This window comes from Anas platyrhynchos, chromosome 5 (genome assembly GCF_047663525.1).
Source record: "Anas platyrhynchos isolate ZD024472 breed Pekin duck chromosome 5, IASCAAS_PekinDuck_T2T, whole genome shotgun sequence".
Lineage (NCBI taxonomy): Eukaryota > Metazoa > Chordata > Aves > Anseriformes > Anatidae > Anas > Anas platyrhynchos.
Window position 1 is genome coordinate 51,375,832 of NC_092591.1, and position 20,110 is coordinate 51,395,941.

A 20,110-nucleotide genomic window follows, 5' to 3' on the forward strand; every position below is an offset into this window, starting at 1 on the left:
AGAAACACAGACAAAAGCAGACTACATTTCTATCTTAAGAATCGTGGTTATGACTATAAACAGGATAGCCCTTTTCCTAAATCACTGCCATATTTAAGGTAGGACAAATTACTCTGCTTTTTCCTGCTGAGAGCATTAGGTAACAATCAAGTCATTCATTGCTGGTTATTATCATATTTTTGAGACTTACTGCTGAAGGAATCTTCTGTCTTAAAATACAGAGGTTTGGCTAAGTGCTATATAGGGTTTTTTTGTATGAAAAGAATTTTAGACCAAGACACTAACACCACCTCCCTTTCTACCCAACCTTACATGGGGAAAGAACATAGACTCCGTGAGACAAGATGCTATCAGCTTCTCCTCACAGACGAGCTGCCCTTTCCATTCCATGCACGTACATGCATTCATCATCTCAGGACAACAAATTTCAGGCAACACATGCAAAACATATACTTAGGTCTCTGAAAAACAAATGAAAAACTTCTTTTTTCCCCCTAAATCATTATTTTTAAAGAATAAAATAGGCTACCCCTGTTAACAACCTAACATAAAAGAATGTTTAGGAACGTCTCAGGGCTCAGCATGTGTCAAATAGCAGAAAATGAAATCTCTCCAAGGGCACAAGGTAAACACACAGGCTGAAATTCACACACAGCCTTCACCGCAGCTTTTGTGTCCTTGAGCTTTGCCACTTAAAAGTATTCACCACAGACACCCTGCCTAAAGGAAGACACCTGACAGGAGCTATCAGAAGCACTCACAGGCCCTTTGTGACAGGACAGGACAGGACACAGCCACAGTGTTGATCAATCTGCCTGGGTCAAAGCTAATAGTTTAGGATGGTCAGGAGATGCTGTAAGGTTGAGTTTTCTATGCAGTGTCCCTCCACAAGCACACACTTCAAACAAATTGTTTTGTTTTAAAAATTCATTAGAAGGAGGGGAGGGCATCCTATCTGCTCTTGAATCAAAGCCTGACTTGAAGCAATAATGAAATTGAAGAGCTGAAAATTCTTCAAAAATAAAACGACGGTGGAGGTGGAGCTTATTCTGAATCAAATGTAATTCAAATAAACAAAATGAAAACAACAGGCTGCATACTACAGGCAAAAGACAGCCCAAAGGCTGCATAAGACATTTAGCTCACCATAAGAATTAAAAAGGAAAAAAAAAAAAAGCAATACGTACATTTTGAGTGAACAGCTGTGAGCAGCTGCCTCTCAGGTGGCCACCCCACGGGGCTTCTGTCCATGCAGTAGATGTGTTGACCCACAGGTTGGTTGCACTTCTGTATCTTGGACCTTGCCCTCTATGGGGGATAGTCAACGGTAGACAGCATGTCAAGGGTAAAAAGAAAAAGAAATACGCAAGCGGGGAGAGACAGACTGGGGTAGGGAACAAGATGAGAAGAATGGAGAGGAGGAGGTACTATTGCAGGAAGGCAAAGCCTGCAACCTAGATCAGCAAGAGTACTTAACAGCTGATCTCTGCATTTGAGTTGGAAGCCTTGACAACAACAGAAGCTATATTGACATTACAGCTTAAAAGCTGTAATGGTTGCACAAAGTACATTAGACTATGAGGACACTTGACAAGGGAACAGGTAATTCTCTCTCCTGTCCTTTCCCTGAAACTGCCAAAACTAAAGCTGTCATTCCTAAGCAGTGGAAAAAAAAAAAAAAAAAAAAAAAAAAAAAGACTTTTAAAAGGTTTCCTGGTACCAGAGCAGGACACAAAAACATTTTTTTTTCTTTTTTTTTTTTTTTTTTTCTTTCCAGTTCACACAGTTGTAAGCTCAGTGGGGAATCAAATGAGTAGATGATCTTGGAGACTAACTTAAGGCACTGTGACTGGTACAGACTGTTCTCTGCTGGTTTGTAAGGGAGAAAGAAAAAAAAAAAAAAAAGAGAAATGAGTAGGGAAATCTTACCCTGTCTGCTGTGCCACTTCTCCAAAGATCACATGCAATGCCAGCCATGGCATTTCCCTTTTTGAATATTTGATCATGGAAACCTTAAAACATTCTTTAGTTTCAGTTTTATGATTTGTGATAGTAAGGATTAGTTCTTACTGGGAAAAAAAAAAAAAAGCCACCCTATTTGCCATGCACCCAATAAAAGCAAACAAAATGTTGCCTGCTGGTGTCCCATAAGGGTAAGCCAACAAAGGCCATCACCTCTGCTTGAGCTGACAATGCCCAGCTGTGATGGCCACTATGTGGATAGTGGCCACAGACACTATATTCTGTAGCAAGAGTCAGTCCTACCACCTCTAAACAGTTTTTGGTTTTAACGTAGGTCATTCAGCAGTATATAGCACATCCACACACACACAAAGACAACAAAAAAAAACAGTCCTTTGGGTTTAATCCTACTGCGGGTTCCCAAAAGCAGCACCTTCCACCAACCAGGAGTATCACCTCTAATGTTCTTTTTCGTACAAAATAGCTCTGTAAATGCAGAGCTTAATAGCTCCATTTTTCTTTCCTTAAAGGTAGTCTATCAAAAAATCTTTACTTACACTGTACACACGCAATACAAAGTTAACTTCTATTATGCATTTGATCAAGATTTAATCATTTGAATGGTAATGCAAAACACAGAAAAGACTTTCATGAACAAAGATATTTAACTTTACCCAGGCATAATCATCTGAAATACTGTGATTCTGTTTTTCAGTTTGTCTTCATATTAAATCACTCTCTAATACTTTTATTCTGGCAAAACTACTGTGATTTCAGTTTCATTAAAGCTCAAGCCCAGCCAACCCTTCTTGGCTGTGGGAGGTGTCAGGGTGGGGGGAAAAAAAAGAGTGAAGTTGTTTAGCAGAGTATGTGATGACCACTTCAAAGCCATAAATCCTACTAAAGTACCTCAAAGAATAATGATCAGTCAGGACTTTAATCATCAGGATAAGCTAGTTGAGAGAATAAGGAGGGTCCTAAGGGTAATAGCTGTAAAATGAAAGTGTCCACTGAGAGCATTTTTTTCATTACAGACAATTGAGCCATTTCTCAACCTTGTTTATCTTTAGCTTTTCCTTTTAGACCAGAGGGAGAGTAAGGGATATTATACCCATCTCCCTCCAGTGAAGTAGAAAGAAAAATGCTAGAAATGCTTGGAGATGAACAATGTTGTTTCCACAGATGCGGTTATGTGCCCTTTTTTGGGTCAGGTTTTCAGGCTGTGCGCCAACCGTTGGTCCCTTGAACGCCTAGCATCTGGCTGAAATCCAGCTTCTGTCCTTAGCCCAGGATGCACGGCATACCTTGGATATCCTGCCATGCATTTGCGAGTATTGCAACACATAATATCATTACTCAGATTATCCCCAACAATCGCCTTGTTTCCTGAGTCTTGAGCTGATCCTTCATGCTGTCTTTTGGCTTAAATGCACCCAGTCCCAGAAGAGCAGGGAAACGTGACAGACATATAAGATCAACCATATGGATCAGGTTTGTTACAGCTTCTAAAACCTTTTCACTGTTTATTTTCTAATGCATAAAGAAAATAAGCTTTAAAATCCACAAAACAGAAATAATCTTCTGCTCCTATTTGAGTTTATAGAGCATTAGATCAGGTTTGATTGGATTCATGGTCCGCCTTTTGAACCAGATATTGCCTCTAGCACAGCCCTGATTCTGTGATGCTGCCTGGTCCAGCCATTAACTCCCATAGTGCATACATGCTGTAGGAATACTCTGTCTCCAGGGCTTCAGGCTTCTTGTTCCATTTAGAAGAGCTTGCCTTAATCCCTGCAGAAGTTCCTTTTAAACTTTTTTTTTTTTTTTTTTTTTTTTTTAAATCTTTGTCCAATTCACCCAGTCCTGTTCCTGGAGATGTGACAAAAGCACTAACACGCCAACCCCTTTTTTCACCAAAGCAGCTATCAGTACAAAGTCTTCTGTAGCCACTGTGGTGGGTTGGTTCCTGCCGCCAAAACTAGAGCCATGATTCTGTACTGCATTGGACAGCAATTTTCAGAACAATTTCTCATCTTCAATCAGAATACACCCATTTCCCTAAACACCCATCTCTGAAATCGTGGTATATTACTGTCTTGTCTGTGAAGCAAACCTGACCTCCAGCAGCATGGTGTGACGTACTGATTTAACACCCTCAAAGTTAAGGTCCTCAGGTGAATGCTCATGTGCAGTAAATACTGGTACTACAAAAGAGAATCTGGAGATTTTGTTTCCACTGAGTGCAGTAATAGCAATTTCATCTGAAATAATTTAGCACCATTTGGTTTCCTTTCTTCTCCCAGACAGTTTTTGCATAATAAGCACCTTTGTATTTATTCTTGAACTTTTCCATAAGTCAAATAGTTGAAATGATTATGAAATCTGTCTCTCCAACAAAATGCTCAGAGCCACAGATGCTAGCAGTTTTTATAAACTGTGGCTAAATTTTTCATGTAACTCTGTTGACTATTATTTCTTTGTAATTTGAACTAAAGTCTTGAAGACAAATTCAATCAACCAATTCATTTTATTGATTATAAACATAAAAGACCAGAACTGATGAACGGATTGAAAGTATATTTTATCAGCATTTGTTCTGTTACAGTTTAATAGCAAGTGGATATAATGATAAGTATATAGCACCCAGTCTGTGGTAATTGTTGCAGTAGTACATCGATATGGAAGAGCATACACATGCTTTCCAGGATGTTTTTAATCCTACCTACTTATTTTAGGAACATGAATTGTAATGCATGAAACCAAATACTTTCACATTTGCCTGAAATTCTTATTAACATTTGAAAAAAATCAATATATAATATTTTTTTTTGTTGGCAAAAGAGAAAATCTATTATTTGATTTTAACTAAATCACAAAGCCAAAGGCCAGAATAATTTTAAATTACTCTTTTGGCAGAAAAACTACAACACAATGAGTGCAAAGCTTTGCACTTACTCAGGTTTAAGTGACCAGTTTACAGAATCACATCTATTGTGACACAGATATCATGTGGTGGAAACCTCCCATAGCGGGATGGAGACAAGCAGCTGAAAAAGGACAAAGGGACCTGCAGTGCTACTCTAAATAATAATGAAAGATAAACCAGCTACATTTGGTAAAAGTGGCAGCTCATGAGCTATCATTTAACAGCCCATTAACAATTAGTCACTGTGCTATCTTTCTAGCATAAAAGCAGTCTTTTTCAGATTAAGAAAAAGAAAAGTTTCACATCTCTTAAGAAGAGAGAAAATAATCAGTAATTCTGTAGAGCCTCCACTGTGTGTTTGTACAGCACCCAGAAAACACTGTTCTCTTAAAGACAAACTAGAGAAGACGATACTGCAGTTCACAGAAGATTATGCAACATGCAGCAGCAATATTTTGTGTACAAAGTTATTTAGATTCAGGAAAGAATTTCAGAAGGACTTGATAAGTGTTTTTTCAAGTATGATCTTTAAAAGAGAACTATCTCATTCTGGTTTAGACACAAAATGATGGCTGGCTATCCTCAGGGATCTGCCCTCTTAGATCATATTCTATCATCTAGCAAGTCATCAAATATATCTAGGTTACACAACACCCCATCTACCCACACGTTGGCCGAACAACTTTAAATATTTCATCGTATGGCTTTATATCCTGGCCCATTTCTTCGGGATATTTACAACATTAAAAAATCATTTGGCAGTAAACATTTTATAATAAACATTTTCCCCTCTCTCCAGTACTGCTGAAGCCTGGCTGTTTCAGGGAAAAATGTTGGATCTTTCTCCCACCTCCCTGCCAAGCCAAAGATTTCCTCATTTTCTATGGTTTGTTTCTTCCCTGCTACTGGGGAAACTTTTGAACGTTAAAGACAAATCCCACAGGCTACCATTTATTTATTTATTTATTTTTAATAGGCAGTACTCACTTCTTTCATTCCCTGTGCATTTATGTCTGATTTCAAAGACTTCATGCCTAATAGCCTTCATGGCAAAGTACCTACAACTGCTTATCCATCAGGCTGAGTTGGCTGTGTCCTAACAGCACTGTCCCACCGAAGAGACCCTCCTTGAGCATTTCATGCAGCACATCTTTCCCCTTATAGGACAGGGAGGGAAGCTGCCTGTAGCCCTGACAGTTTCTGAGCCAGGCAGGGACAAGGCACTGTAAACTACAGTGTGGCAGGGAAGCCTTAGCAAAAGCATAAACCCAAACAGAAGGAGCAAATCAACCCCGTTGGGTGTATACATTCTCAAGAAGTTCAGTTCTGATTTTCAGCCTATGATCCTTGTGGGTGTGAGAATTTATGACAGCACTCAGAATAATACAGGTGGGAGAATTCAGTGGAAACATTCCAAATACAGGCCAAAAAAAGAGGTGTGGTTGCATAACAATTTTATTTGAAATAACATGACATTTCTATTATTCATATATAGTCAATACCAAAATGTTTGTGTAAACAAAATAGCTATTCAAAGAACTGTGTAACATCACTGGGCAACTACTTACATACCCAACATGCTCCCCTGTACCTCAGTTGAAGGGCACACACTAAATTAAGCACATTGATAGATTTATTAATTTTTGCAGTGCAAAATGCCTATCAAACACCTAAGATGGAAATAGCCACAAGTCATATCCTTCAGTATGAGAAAGAAAAGAAAGATACTATTAAGTGTAAGAGAAATCTCATCAGAATAAGTGACATCTTATTCCTTAATTATTCTTCTTAATTCATTAAAAATAATCCTGTATTCTCTTTCTCTCTCTGCGTCCAAACCAAGTACCAAATATCACTCCTATAGCAAATTACAAACAAAAACAAGGTGCATAAAATTAATTTTTTTTTTTTTTTTTCAGTTATTTGTGGGTAGCGTCATATTTTAGGTAAGGTAAAAGTTCCATAAATCCATCTGTGAAATAAATACAATGTACTGCTGCTGCAGCCAAGAGGTCACACCATCACTTAGTCTTGTAGCTAGAAGAGACTGAGGTCCTTGTTTCCATTTACTCCTTGCTAATCTGGTAATATAAACTGCCAATACGCATCCCAGAGGGAAATCCTTCACAAGCAGGACTCTGGGTATGGGCTGGCTGTCACACGAGGCACATGAAAAAAGTGAAATGCCCTTCTGACATCGCAGACCTTGTCTCTCTCCCCCGTGTTGCAAAGCTGAGGAAAACAAAACAAAAAAAACAAAAAAAAAAAAAAAAAAAAAAACAAAACAAAACAAAAAACAAAAACCAAAAAAAAACATGGTGTGATACTCTCAGAATAGAGATGAGCTCAGGAAGGGACCTTCAGACTCTGTAACCATTCACTTAACATGAACTAACAGCACAATTTTACGCAAAACCACTGAGAACTAGATCATTTTCTGTCAATGTGGCTATATAACTAAGTTGATCACAAGGTTCTCTCAGTGGAAAGTGTAGAAATATTGATACTACAGATGAGGATTAAATTCATGATCAGAAAACTCTAGATACACTTCCCCACAGCCTGGAATGATTGGAAAAAGGAACTTGATCATTTCTCTGGCTGCTATGATAATGCTTTCCTAACTCACAAACAACCATAGAAGAAAAAATTCTAGAGGTTGAGAAACATTTAGTCACTAAGTGTTTGAATATCATCCTAGCCTATCATCTAAAACAGACCAAAAGAAAAGTAGGTCCTCTCCTTTTTATAAACTCAGATAGGCACATAGAGTACATTGAATAGGCACATAGAATACATGGAACATATTTAAAGAAACACCTATTTTCCAGGGACTTTCCAACTCTCCTTAAATCTTTAAAATGGACAGTTTCAAAAGCAAACAAATTCTACCACCATGCAATTAAAAAAAAAAAAAAGTCAATTATTCACAAGACTACAGATATTTGAGATGGAATTGGCCTTCCTTGGTAAGGTAAAGAAAACCAAACTAAATAAAATGAATCTGTAAAACAAATAGAAGTCTCAGTCAATGCAAACTCACTTGGCAGATATAAATACAGTTTTTATTGCTGTTGTGTGTGGGGACAGGGGAAGAGGGTACCTTTTTTTTTTGTTCTGTTACTGCTGCTTGAAAAGATGACAGCCTAATAACATCCACCTAGAACTGGATTGCAAGTTTACATTACACAGCATGTGCTCTATTGTTATTGCACTGTGTGGTAGGATAATGGTTTTATTACACAGTGCCAGAGGCAGAAGATGCTTCTGAAAAATCACTTAAGCATCAACAGCTCAGAAGACTAATCTAATTTTATTTATTTATTTGTTATTATTACCTATCAAACATAGAAATTCAAAATGATTATTATTCAATAAGAGAAGCTAGAATTTGCATATCTCTCTGCCATGTCTCTCTACCATCATCCTGATATGGGAACATTTGAGAATGGATCACTGCAACAAGCTGCCTTCTTAAGATAAACCAAACAACCAAAAACAAAACAAATCAACAAACAAACTAAAAAACAAAACAAACAAACAAAAAAAAAAAACAAAAAAAAAAAACACAAACACAGCATATCAGTGCTTTCAGAAGGCATTAAAGCTAAGAGAAATCAGGAATACAAGACAAAGCTCATATCCATTATCTACAGTTGGGTCATATATGATTCCTTAAGGTCTCAAAGTGAAGCCTTTTTCAGTTAAGATGGGAAAACTGTGAAATACATTCCAATGTAAAGGCTAGAACAGAGTGAACAAAACCAGCACCCATGGGAAGGGAAAAAAAAAAAAAGACACTTGAAATAAGGAGAAAGACTCGTTTGTTACAGTGTCAAACACTTAGAATATATGAGACTCGTTTTATATGAGACTCGAATATATGAGACTTACATTAAGCATATGATTCTTCTCATGAAAAAAATTGATACTGAGGAAGAAGGGAAAATACAGATTGCATTCCTACAAAATTCCTATTTTTTGACTTTATGTTTTACGGTTTTATTTATGTTTATATTTCTGTTTGTCACATGCACACATATTCTCCTCTCTTCCCCACCTACTTGCAGTTTTTACTCAGATAAAGTTTTATCTCATCTGAGAATTCAATCAAAGGGATGCTTCAATCCCATTACATTACCACTTAGTTTCACAAGAACCGTTTCATCAGCCCTTGCGCCTTTTGGGTATTGTCACTTTTTATTTCTTTTTAACACTGTACCAAGTTAAATATAAAGTGTGGTGTGAATGGGCAAGCTAGCAGTAGCTCTCTCCATATACAGGGCTCTCTTGGCCCCTTTTGGAAGATCACTTATAGGCCAGATTGACCATCGACTTTTGTGGCCTACAAGCCCCCTCTAACTACCCTTCTGCTGAGCAGCTCTCTCCTGCCACTGGAAGCCCCAAAACCTCACTAGATGTTACCAGCATGGGGATGAAGACAGATTTCTGTTGCTTTTTCCATGGTGCTCCACAACATGAAATACTTTCCAAATCCATTAAATCAGATTACAAGCTCTCCTCATTTATCAGCCTTGTGAGGACAACAGTGCAGGTAGCCTGCTGTTCCTGGTCATTCTGGCTCTCTCATTCTGTCCTATACTAACCACAAGCACACTTCAATCTGCGACGCACGCACTTCAATCTTTTTCCCTGTATAACTGGAGAACTTCAACAGCCTGTAATATGTCAGCTCATCACTCTTCACATGAAGGCCAATTTCTAACAGTCTGATTTGCTTTCAAAACAAATCAGCATGGCAATTAAATGTCTTCCCTTCAAAAGCCACCAAACTGGATGTTTTTGGCCTCTCTTTCTGGAACCCATGTCTGATGCAGACATTTTTCTGTCTCTGTTAACCTGCTCCTTCACAGCAGGTTAGCTTAGGGAGCTGGCACAGGGCTTTCAGACTTTTGGTGGCCTAAAAGCTTTCTTGCTGGGGAATTGCAGAAAAGTTTTCCAGTCACAGGAGAGTAAATTGGAACTTTAAGAAAGCAAAAAAGTTGTCTGGTTCCTCTCATTTCAACTTTTCACCTGTTTGAACTATAAGGGTCTTCTAAAAGCACCAGAAATACCGGTGCTTATAGAAGACAGAATAGAGGAGCGATTCCTCACGTAGCCTTCCTAGATGTGTTGTAAATTTACCTTCAGTTCCCTACCCTTTCAATTTGCTTGAAAATTCAGGGTCTGGCTGTTCGTGCAGCTGGAAACTACTCAGTCACTGAGCAAGATGGTGACATTGACCTCTCTGCTGTGCATCACAGAAAGCCTACTAGAAGACTCGTATCAAATTCATGTCAAATCTTCCAAACCAAGCCAAGTTTACACGTCTTCATAAGATTGGCCTTAAGTATGAGTTTTCAGTACTATGTTTGACATACTTTTCATAATTTTTTAATATAACTTAAAAAAAAAAAATCTGAATGGGTTTCTTTTAGGGAAACAAAGATGTTTAGCAAAATTGTATTATTCATGATAATATAGGGCTCTGCCTCTCAGAAAACGTCTTGCTATTCCCTTTCTGGAATCACCACTACTGGTAAACCTCAGACACCAACTCTCAATTTATGATACCCAGTTTGATTCTACACATTACCCAGGTTAAGGGGCACACACTGGAAATCATATGTAATTGATTGTAGCTGACTGAAAACAAGTTAATGTTTTGTTAAAATCAAGGATGTCGTCGTTATTCCGCACAAGGCTTGGCTTTTCATTTTCATTCCTCCAATATCTGAGTAATGAAGATCATTAATCATGCAGGAATAAAAATAATAATAACAAAAAAGAAAGCAAACAAAAAACTCCTGGAAAGGAAGCAATAGCTACAAATATTGAGCGTAAGATAGAAACATTCAGGGTCTGCTGGCTCTGGAATTTACATTCTTTGAAGCAAGAAAGCTTGTCAAGAAGTGTAATGCTTTTAATACTATACAGAATGCTGTGAGCAAGGTGTGATGAATTATTGTGAATTAATGCTACAGTTTTCAAGGTAAGAGCTAACTATATCAGGAACGTATTGCACACAATATTGCTGTAAGAGTCCCTACTTATCTTTTGCCTACTTACCTGAGCTACCTGCCTTTTCCTTTTCATAAGCAGTAAAGCCAGAAGGAAGACCTTAAAGTATCATATGAAAAATATGGGAAAAAGAAAGAAGTAGTTGTATTGGCTCAGTACACCTGTATTATAAGAATGAAGGTTAAGCTTGCTGATGCATGCCAGTGAATTACTAATAACTGAAAAGTCAACATATGTGGGTCAAGACTTTGGGTTTTAGAACAGTAACAAACTGGAAAGTTTCCCATAATTTATCAAACTAACGCAAGTAAGCTCCTTCTCTCCAAGAAAAGTGGGTGGCTAGTGTGGGTACAGCGTAACATTAAACTTCTAGAAAGAGCTAATGCACATCATGTTACTATCTCCTTTTCTTTCAAACAAACACGTTAGTTTCAGCACTTCCAGAATCATTCCTGTTATATTTCTGTAAATATTTGATATGCTGTCACTGCATTGAAACTAATGCTGCCATCAAAATAACCAGTACTGTTTCAGCATAATGTTGTTTCCCACACTCAGTGCTGTAGATCTGCTGTTTAGAACAGAAGCAAATCACAGCGCAAACCAGTTTTGCCCTCTTTGCTCAACTCATGGCATAGTTGTCACTATTGCAGTCTCACAGTCAGTAAATGCAATTTCAGAGGTTCCAACTCTATTCCAGCCACTCACTGATATTCTCAATACAGATTAGTAACCATTTAAGCAAATATTCATAGGAATGCATGTGACACAGAGCTTCTTACCTGGGAGTAACAAAGTAGCGGGAAAGAGAGGCTGCCTCAAGAGCAGAATTACGCTGAATTTACCAGAAAAATAAAAGATATCTCAGTTTTCAGTGTGCTACTGCTACTCTAATAACAATAATCCAGAAAAACTGTAAAGTACAGAACTCCATTAGCAGAGATAAGCAAATAATGTTAATTACAAATATTTTTTAAGGTTTTTTAATCTGTTCACATTCCCTTCATTTTTTTTCCAGCTGTGTATTCTGTTTAATGCATTTATTGCTGAGAACATTTGCAAAATTATGTTTAAATTCATTTAATTAAAATTTGTAAAATGCTCTAAGATTCATAAGCAGAGAGATTCTACTGAAGTATTCTAGCAAACATGAGAAAGATGAGAATTTAACTGAAGAAGATTTTTGTCATTGATTTCAGTGGGCTTTGAATTAGGCCAAATTTCTACTTTGCTTAGAAATTACATGCTGAAGGAAACACTACTCCACTCTAATAGCTGCCACTAGTTGAACTGCAGTGTCAGCTGAGGAATGTCTCATGCTGTACATGGATTTAGGGATCTCTGTTATTTTGAAACATGAGTCAAATTTCATCTTCAGAGTATTAGGACTTCATCCAAGCTTAAGATTCTTCCCTTATCTTAACAGAGATAATTGATTTTTTTTTTTTTTTTTTTTTTTTTTACTTTCTTTTACACAAAGAATTCAGTGATAATGAATTCCCAAAGAATGCCCCTGCTGAAGTTAGAATTATTGGAAAATGATTGCAGAGATTACTTCTTTTTCTGAAATACATTGTTATAATTTAGAGTTTAGTGGAGCTTTCTAAATGCACATAGAAAATGTGACACTGCCAAAATTGACAGCATCAAGTGCAAATATAGGGAGCTACAGGTTAAAAAAAAAAAAAAAAAAGCATGCAATTTACACTCTTAAGCTGGCTGCCCTCACTTTTCAGGAGTTACAAACCTCAGCTGCCACTAAATTGTCAAGTCCTAAAGCAGCCATGTTCTGGGACTGATCCCCACTGATCACTGTGATTTGAATTTCTTGGTATTTGAAGAACATACTCTGCTTATGAATTAGAGGTATATATTTATTTATTTATTTTTATTTCTTTGTTTCTCAGGAGGCAAGGGGCCTTTCAAATAGCTGTGCTTACACCACCTGGCAAGAATACTCACCAAAAAAAAAACAACAACAACAACAACAACAAAAGCAGTATTTTTCCTTGGATTTCTGCTTCAGATGTGTCTTCCCTGACCTCCTATTTCAAATCTGTTGTCTTTGTTATTCAGCCTTAATTATCTAACTGTTATTATGCCCTGTCCTTCCCCTGAAACCCTCCATCTGTGACTACACATAAAATTTTCATTTCTTTCTCATATGCTTCCCAGTCATTCGTCATCCCATTTAGCATTTTACTAACTCTACCTCTGCACTGCCTTTAATACCATACAATTTCTGTACTTGAATTGCTTGCCTTTGCATTTTATATAGGACCAAACATACTATTAACTGTCTTGGTGACTATAAAAACTGTCTTTCAAAACATTTTTTTCAACAATGAGGCAAAAAATTGCCAAGTACTATATATGAGAAAAGAGGAGAGGGTGGACTATACAACAGAGCTAGAGTACTATAAGCTTAAAAAGTCAGAGAATGGTTAGAGGTTTTTAAACCACTTGCATTAATTCAACATGAAATTTTGACAAACATGAAATGTACTCAGTGTATTGTAAACACATTATTACCTGTCCCCTGTGTACATTAAAATCATGTTCTGTCCTTCAATCCTGAGTATGTAAAATGCACATACAGTGACAGAATTCCTTTCTTTCACTGTGGCAGTTCAGACAATCTACCTCATAAAAGTATGCACTTAGCATGCACTAAGCTACTTAACAGCTCACCCCAGGGATCACTAGTGGGTCCAATACTGTCCAACATCTCTTCATTAATGATCTAGATAATGGGGTGAACTGAGTACATGTACATGAAATGGTTCACCAGCACAACAGATTAATAATTTGGCCACAAAAAAAAAAAAAAAAAAAAAAAAAAAAAAAAAAAAGATTGTCCCAGAAAAGCAGTCTATGTTCAAAACACTTTAGATGCAAGGTATTTGAACAAAATTTCATTTCTCCACGCAATATGTACACACAATCTTGCACTGAAATTCCAATAAAGAATTTGAATCTTTTTGCACAACCTGAAGCAATTCCATGAATTGGTATAAATGTCCAAATCAAAGATCATTTATCTTAACTACTGAAATTAAAGACTTTTTTTTAGTATCTTGCAAAATATTTTCCCCTGAGGAAAACCATAATTACATATTCATTTATCCATTTCATGCAATGTTTTTTTCACTTGGTATGTGTAGAACCTGTGACATCAAAGATATACAGAAAATTCTCAAGTATCAACATACACTGCTAGACAGGCCACAAGATACACAGCTTTAGGAAAGTGCTGAATTGGGATGCAGGAGGATATCTGTGCCCTTAAGTACATGTTTGCACACACTAATGCAACAACCACCACCTTCTTTTTAATATGTAAATTGTATTGGGAACATAGCTTAGCAGACTCCCTTGAAAACACATTACAATGTCAAGAAGCTGATAAAGTGTTAGACATTTTTGAAGCATCTCTGGCACTGGGAATAATGATATGGTCTCCATTCATAGGATTTAATAAAGGTATAATTTTAGAAGAATATGAAGAAGAATGAGGCATATAGCCAAGAAATGAATTTCTGTCTCAGATACAAAACTGTGCTTTTGTGTTTGTTTTTTTTTTTTTTAATTACAACTATTTCTCTACTGTCAGGGGAACAGCATGACCTCACCTTTGAGAACAAGACCAGGAAAAGGGAGAAAAGGAGAGTTAATTCCTGTAAAAGGGGAAGAAAAAAATAATAAAAAAAAAGGGGGAGGTCCATCCCACAGTCATAACCGGTCTCTCTCTAAAACTTGAATGTTTGTTGTGGTTACCCTCTCTCCTTTCCTGCTCAGATAAGAAAAGGAAAATCCACAGTAACATGGGAGAAATGTATTATGTTTTACAAAAATCTTGCCCACTTGACAAAAGGGTTGTGGTTTTCACTGTAACTCAATGCAAATCGCCACAGTATTCACTCTGAACTGCTTTCATATTTACCTGGTCTTCACAGCTCATATTCTCTTGAAGGTCAGAGCCAAGTTTCAAAACGGTGATCTGTACACTGGAAACTCAACTTTTTGATCTGTGCATTGCTTTCCAGAGCACGGATGGTTAGAGAAACACTAATGTATTGACTGCCTTTTTTTTTTTTTTTTTTTTTTTTTTTTTTTTCCCCATATGCAGTGTTTGTTAGCATTGTAGGGCAGAGGCTGAGAAGGGCAAACAGAGCACTGGCCAAAACCATAGCATAAAGGCTACTGGATGAACAGCTGCTGACTGAAGTTCCACGATGAACTGATACAAGATTCAACCATAAGGATGACTGAACCAACTTTCAACACTATTTCTTGTGTCCTGAGACTCACTGATGTACACCGGAACCTCACTGAAGCTCTGCCTTACCAGAGAATGGAATTCAGTACTGAACAAAAAACAGTTGCTGGAAGTGATACTGAGTGCAAGAATTATTCAAGCAAAAATATAAGATGTAACTACTAAATTTACCATTCATTACATTCTTAATGGATGCAACAATTGCTAAGGCAGCAAAACTATGACTACTAGCAGTAATGTATTTGTTAGGTACTATTCATCTGCAGAGGCACATGAACAAAAATGGAAAAGCAGTCTTCTCCATTATCTCTTGAGAGCTGTTAAGGGAAAACAAACTGTAAATATCCAATTGTAACAGATGCCAGGCCTCATGAATATATCAATTTTCATTCATGAACAGATATTTTGAACAGCCCAGTGGGAGTACGCACATTTCAATAAATATCCACATGCTCCAAAACCAGCAACATTTCTTATTTTTAAGAGGACTGCCACATTATAAAGATTATTACAAGAAAATACTCAAGAGAAAAAAAAAAAAAAAAAAAAGCTTTCCTTTGTAATTAAACATTCTTTGAAACTCAAACGAAAGACTTCCTGAAAAACGGACTTCTAAAGCTCTCGAAGTAGTGCTCTCTCCTAATACTCCTGCAACATTTAGCAAACATTTCTAACATTTGACTTTGCTCAAAAGCACAGAAACAACTTTGTTCTTCCTGCTTCCTTTCCAGGATCTTTTCTTCCGCTATAATAAGACCAATGAATAAATAACACTTTGTATTAGAAATTGTGTGGGCTTTTGCTCTCACTCACCACATCTTTCCTCCATTCACCTGCCCACAAGAAGGTCTCTAAGAAAAGGTCAAGTTTCTTCTTTGAATATTAACAGTATGAGGTTGATCACACACGCAAAAAAAAAGGTGTTATGATACATCAAATTTCTCTTGATTCTACACAGCAGTTTTCATGAACCTGTCACCAGAAATTATTTCTAAGAATACCGTTTCCATAAACTCAGAGTTACTTGTCTGAAACAAATTCAGAAAAATTTCAACTGATCTTCTAGTCAACAAGAAAAATGACATTCCAAATTCTTTTTCCCAAATGTATCACCTCTCTCTGAATTTGTTGTTGAGTGGTGAAAATTATTCCTAGTATTTCTGATTTTTTTCCATTATTTTCAACCCACAAATATTTGAAAACTTGTTCCAAAGCAAGAATAAATTCTTTTCAACTTGCTGCACATGGAAAAACTGACAGAAGAGGAACAACCAGATGAAACAGGCAGAAAGAAAAAAGCTCTGACTCAACCGGAAAGAGAGAGAAAAGGTCTTTCTCTAACCTAAGAAGTGGAAAAGTAGAAAGATTAATCTAAAGGAGAAGAAGAAAATATGATTTAAATCTCACTACTCAAACTCGAGCCAAGTGTGAGAGAAACGCCAAAAGACAGCAAAAAGAACGTACCAGCTACAGACACAATGAACAGTGGTGTGGTTGGGAAACCTAGCTGGAAAGAAGCAAGGACCATCAGATTTAGAGTCAAGTCACTATATGAAAAAAAAAAAATCTGACTCACAGTGAACCCATTATGCCAAAATATTTCTGGATTCACCTTGCACCTTTGAAATTGCTACCCTAAATGCTCCCAGCCCCTATTGATAGGGAATAAATGAATTCTGTATGTGCACTGTGTACATGCACAAATTTGTATCTGATAGATATATACATATATATGTACATGGGAACTTGTAAACTCGATGTACTCGGCTGCCACCCCAACAGATGCTCCCCAAAACCCACATGAAAGTTCAAGATGCTTCACATACTCTTATGAGTATGACTTTAAAATTCAGGAACTCATGTAAAACAAGGCAGGCAGACAAATAACTACGAAGATGATAATTTCTACTATAAGTCAAAAATTATTTACTGAAATCTAAATTTGAATGTGGAATTCAAAGACTTAAAATTTACCTTCATGTGGCATATACTGACCATATAGAGTGCAGAAGAGTTCCTATGGGAGCCAAGGCCTTGTTTGCATCCTTAAAATAAGTTACTAGGGAACAGCAAACCTTTCCTTGTAAATCACCAGTTATTCCCATGTGGGGAATATCATTACTGTAAGCAAGAACATTATATTACCAGTTTCCAAGTGCAGAGTAAAGTCAGCATGAGATTTTCTTAGGAAGAAAAATTACCTCACACAGCAAAAAATACTTAGGGAAATGAAGTTTGCTGCATAAAAGGGACAGTGTGCAAATGGAAGAGAAGACTAACAAGTACTTCGGGATTTCACTTGAAATTGATTGTAGCTGAAATAAATGAATAAACCTGTTACAAGGCATAATTTCTCTGAATCTGAAGAAACACCTGTGAATGGAAAAGCAAAAAAGGAAGAATAAGGAGTTTAAAGAACTATGGGATCCTCTCTTTTTCCCCTTCTTTTCTCCTAGACACAAAGAACTTTCTACCCATTACAGCAGGAGAAAATAAGGCAAGATGAAGTCTTCCCACACAGCTTGCAGAAGCACTCAAAAGCTGGCAGTTTCAGTACATCCTCCTTACTGTCTCTCTAGCTGCAAATAGGAGCGTCAAAAGTGAAGAAACTTCTCTTTAAAAACAGTGGCAACTTTTATTGAGATAGAGGAACAGTGTCAGAAAAATGCATCCTGACATCAAAGCTCAAAATCCAAATTGTTATACTTCATCTACAATTTGCATTATTTTCACCAGTTAGCATTTAAGATGGGTCATTCTGAAGTAAGGCAAAATTCGACCATGCTTTGCAACAATTGTTGTGCATGAGCACCCACCACCCACTTTTGAGTTGTGTGATTCTAATTAATGTAGATTCAAACCCTCATAAATGAAGAAAATTGCTTTAAATCTTAAACCAATCTTGATTGATCCAGAAATATATGGTAGAAGCTCAAAGTAAATGTCTGAGCAATTACTGGCTACGTGCATCTCACCATATCATCAGACTGCAGCAGGTTTTAATTCTCACACTTTTTTTTTTTTTTTTTTTTTTTAACTCTAAACTGCTTTTCTTTTTAAGTTTCTAATTTTCATTTCAGCATTTAGCTTCATTTTTGCTAATATGGTTCAATATTAATGTAACTGCTAGTTACAGAAAAAAAAAAAGGAAAAGCTAACTCTGCTCTAGTCATAATTAAGAACGGCAGAATACAGATGCGTGCCAACTTTATTACCAACATTTTTCAAGTGGTGTTTTCTAACAGTGACACCTGAAGCCCATTAGACAGCCAGTCACGTGTTCAGATTAAGTGCAACTAAATATGTATATATATTAAAAAAATTAACATACTGGCCTTACATATAACCATACAACAAGGCAAGCACATGAATAAGCATTCAAATATATTATAAACCATTCCATACCTCAGAACTGCATTTCTTCCATAGAAGAAAGAAAATAAAATCTTTTCCACATCTGGGGGAAGAAATGCAAAAATAAAAAGTAAACTAGCTAGGTAGGCATCAAAGAAAAAGACAGGAATAAACTGTAGGTATCCCACACACTCACCAGTCCAACAAATTAATTTACCAGTGCTGCTCTGATTTCTAAAGGTTTTCTCCCCCCCCTTTTGGGAGCAGGTTACATCATAGAAAACCCTTTGGCCCCTGCCTTAATGCAAGAAACCACAGCCTTCTCCAGCCATCTGTATATGGCAAGGCAATTTCCACAAAAAGACCTAGAAACCAATACTGTTAATTGTCTAGAAAAGTGCATTTTTTATTGTGTTTTAAAGGACAGGTGCTCAAAATGTAGATAAAGTGAACATTTAAGAAAAATACAGGCAACTTTTTTTTTTTAAAACAGTGTATTTTCTGCGGTTACTTGGGTAAAGATAACTCCACAAGGAAATACAATTCAATTCAGAACAAGTGCTATGAGATGGATACAGGCAGCTCCAGGTCACACGAGGGATAAGAGAAGAATCTGACAAAGAAAAATTGGAAAACTTACACTGATCGCCATGAATGTAATCAGTTGTCTTTTAATCTGTTGATTTGGGATTTCAGCTCATTCACATAATTTTTTATTGATGCCAGTTCACTTAGAAAGGAAACTGGCAACGTATACAGCACTTTCAATTTTCACAATGCTGTTCACAGAACAGACCTATCCCTTTCTCCAGCCTCACATGGCAACACAAATATATTTAAGCAGCACTTAGAATTCTCCCTCTATCCCAGACTGCTGCAATGCCATCTAGTGATACTGGAACATATTATGCCTAAAAGTTAAAAAAAATTAAAAAATAAAAAAATGGCTGCATGTTGACAGCATAACGCTTTTATACTTCTAACAGGGGAAAAGACAGAACAATAAAAAAAGCTGTCAAAGAGTAGCACACTGTAGACAGGGATTTGCTCACGTATGGTATTTACTGGGAGATCTCTAAGTGAAATGCAGTAAACCTAATACGTCCATTTTTATTTGTACCTATTGTGAGGTTAAAAGATTACCTACTCCATTACATCTTCAAACACCATTTCAAAGGATAAAATATTCGTGGGAACACGTCTCTGTTCTGAAAAGAACCAAAGAGTGCTATTGAAAATGCCAGTAACTACAATACTGAGCATTTTAAATCAAGCCTTTTTAGCATTAAAAATAAGCTTCTATCCCAAAACTACACTGACTGTATTTCACTGGGGAAACATTTTTTTTTTTCCTTTTTTCCTTTTCCTTCTTATACTTCTGCTTTGTTCACTGCTATGTGTCTCAAGCAAAAAAGGAAAAGAAAAGCCAGATAAAAAAAAAATAAAAAACTGCAGTAGGGAAAAAAGAAGTAAAGACACCATAAAAGCTCCATATTTTCTGACTTGGTTTTCCATTAAGAGAACATTTATTGAAAATTGGAGCAAAAAAAAGTACTACCTGTTCAGTT

General features: G+C 36.7%; 1 protein-coding gene across 11 annotated transcripts in view; it reads right to left on the reverse strand.

Moving 5' to 3' along the window:
* Nucleotides 1-20,110, reverse strand: part of LRRC4C (leucine rich repeat containing 4C) — a 513,499-nt gene that overhangs the window by 351,612 nt on the left and 141,777 nt on the right. The window contains exon 1 of one of the 11 annotated variants that reach the window (XM_072039049.1): nt 1,188-1,326. The exons of 9 other annotated variants lie outside the window; for them this stretch is intronic. The gene's annotated coding sequence lies outside the window, so the exon portion shown is untranslated. Of the gene's footprint in view, nt 1-1,187; nt 1,327-20,110 lie in introns of those variants that run through there. One more of the 11 variants, XM_072039050.1, reaches the window with a different exon arrangement.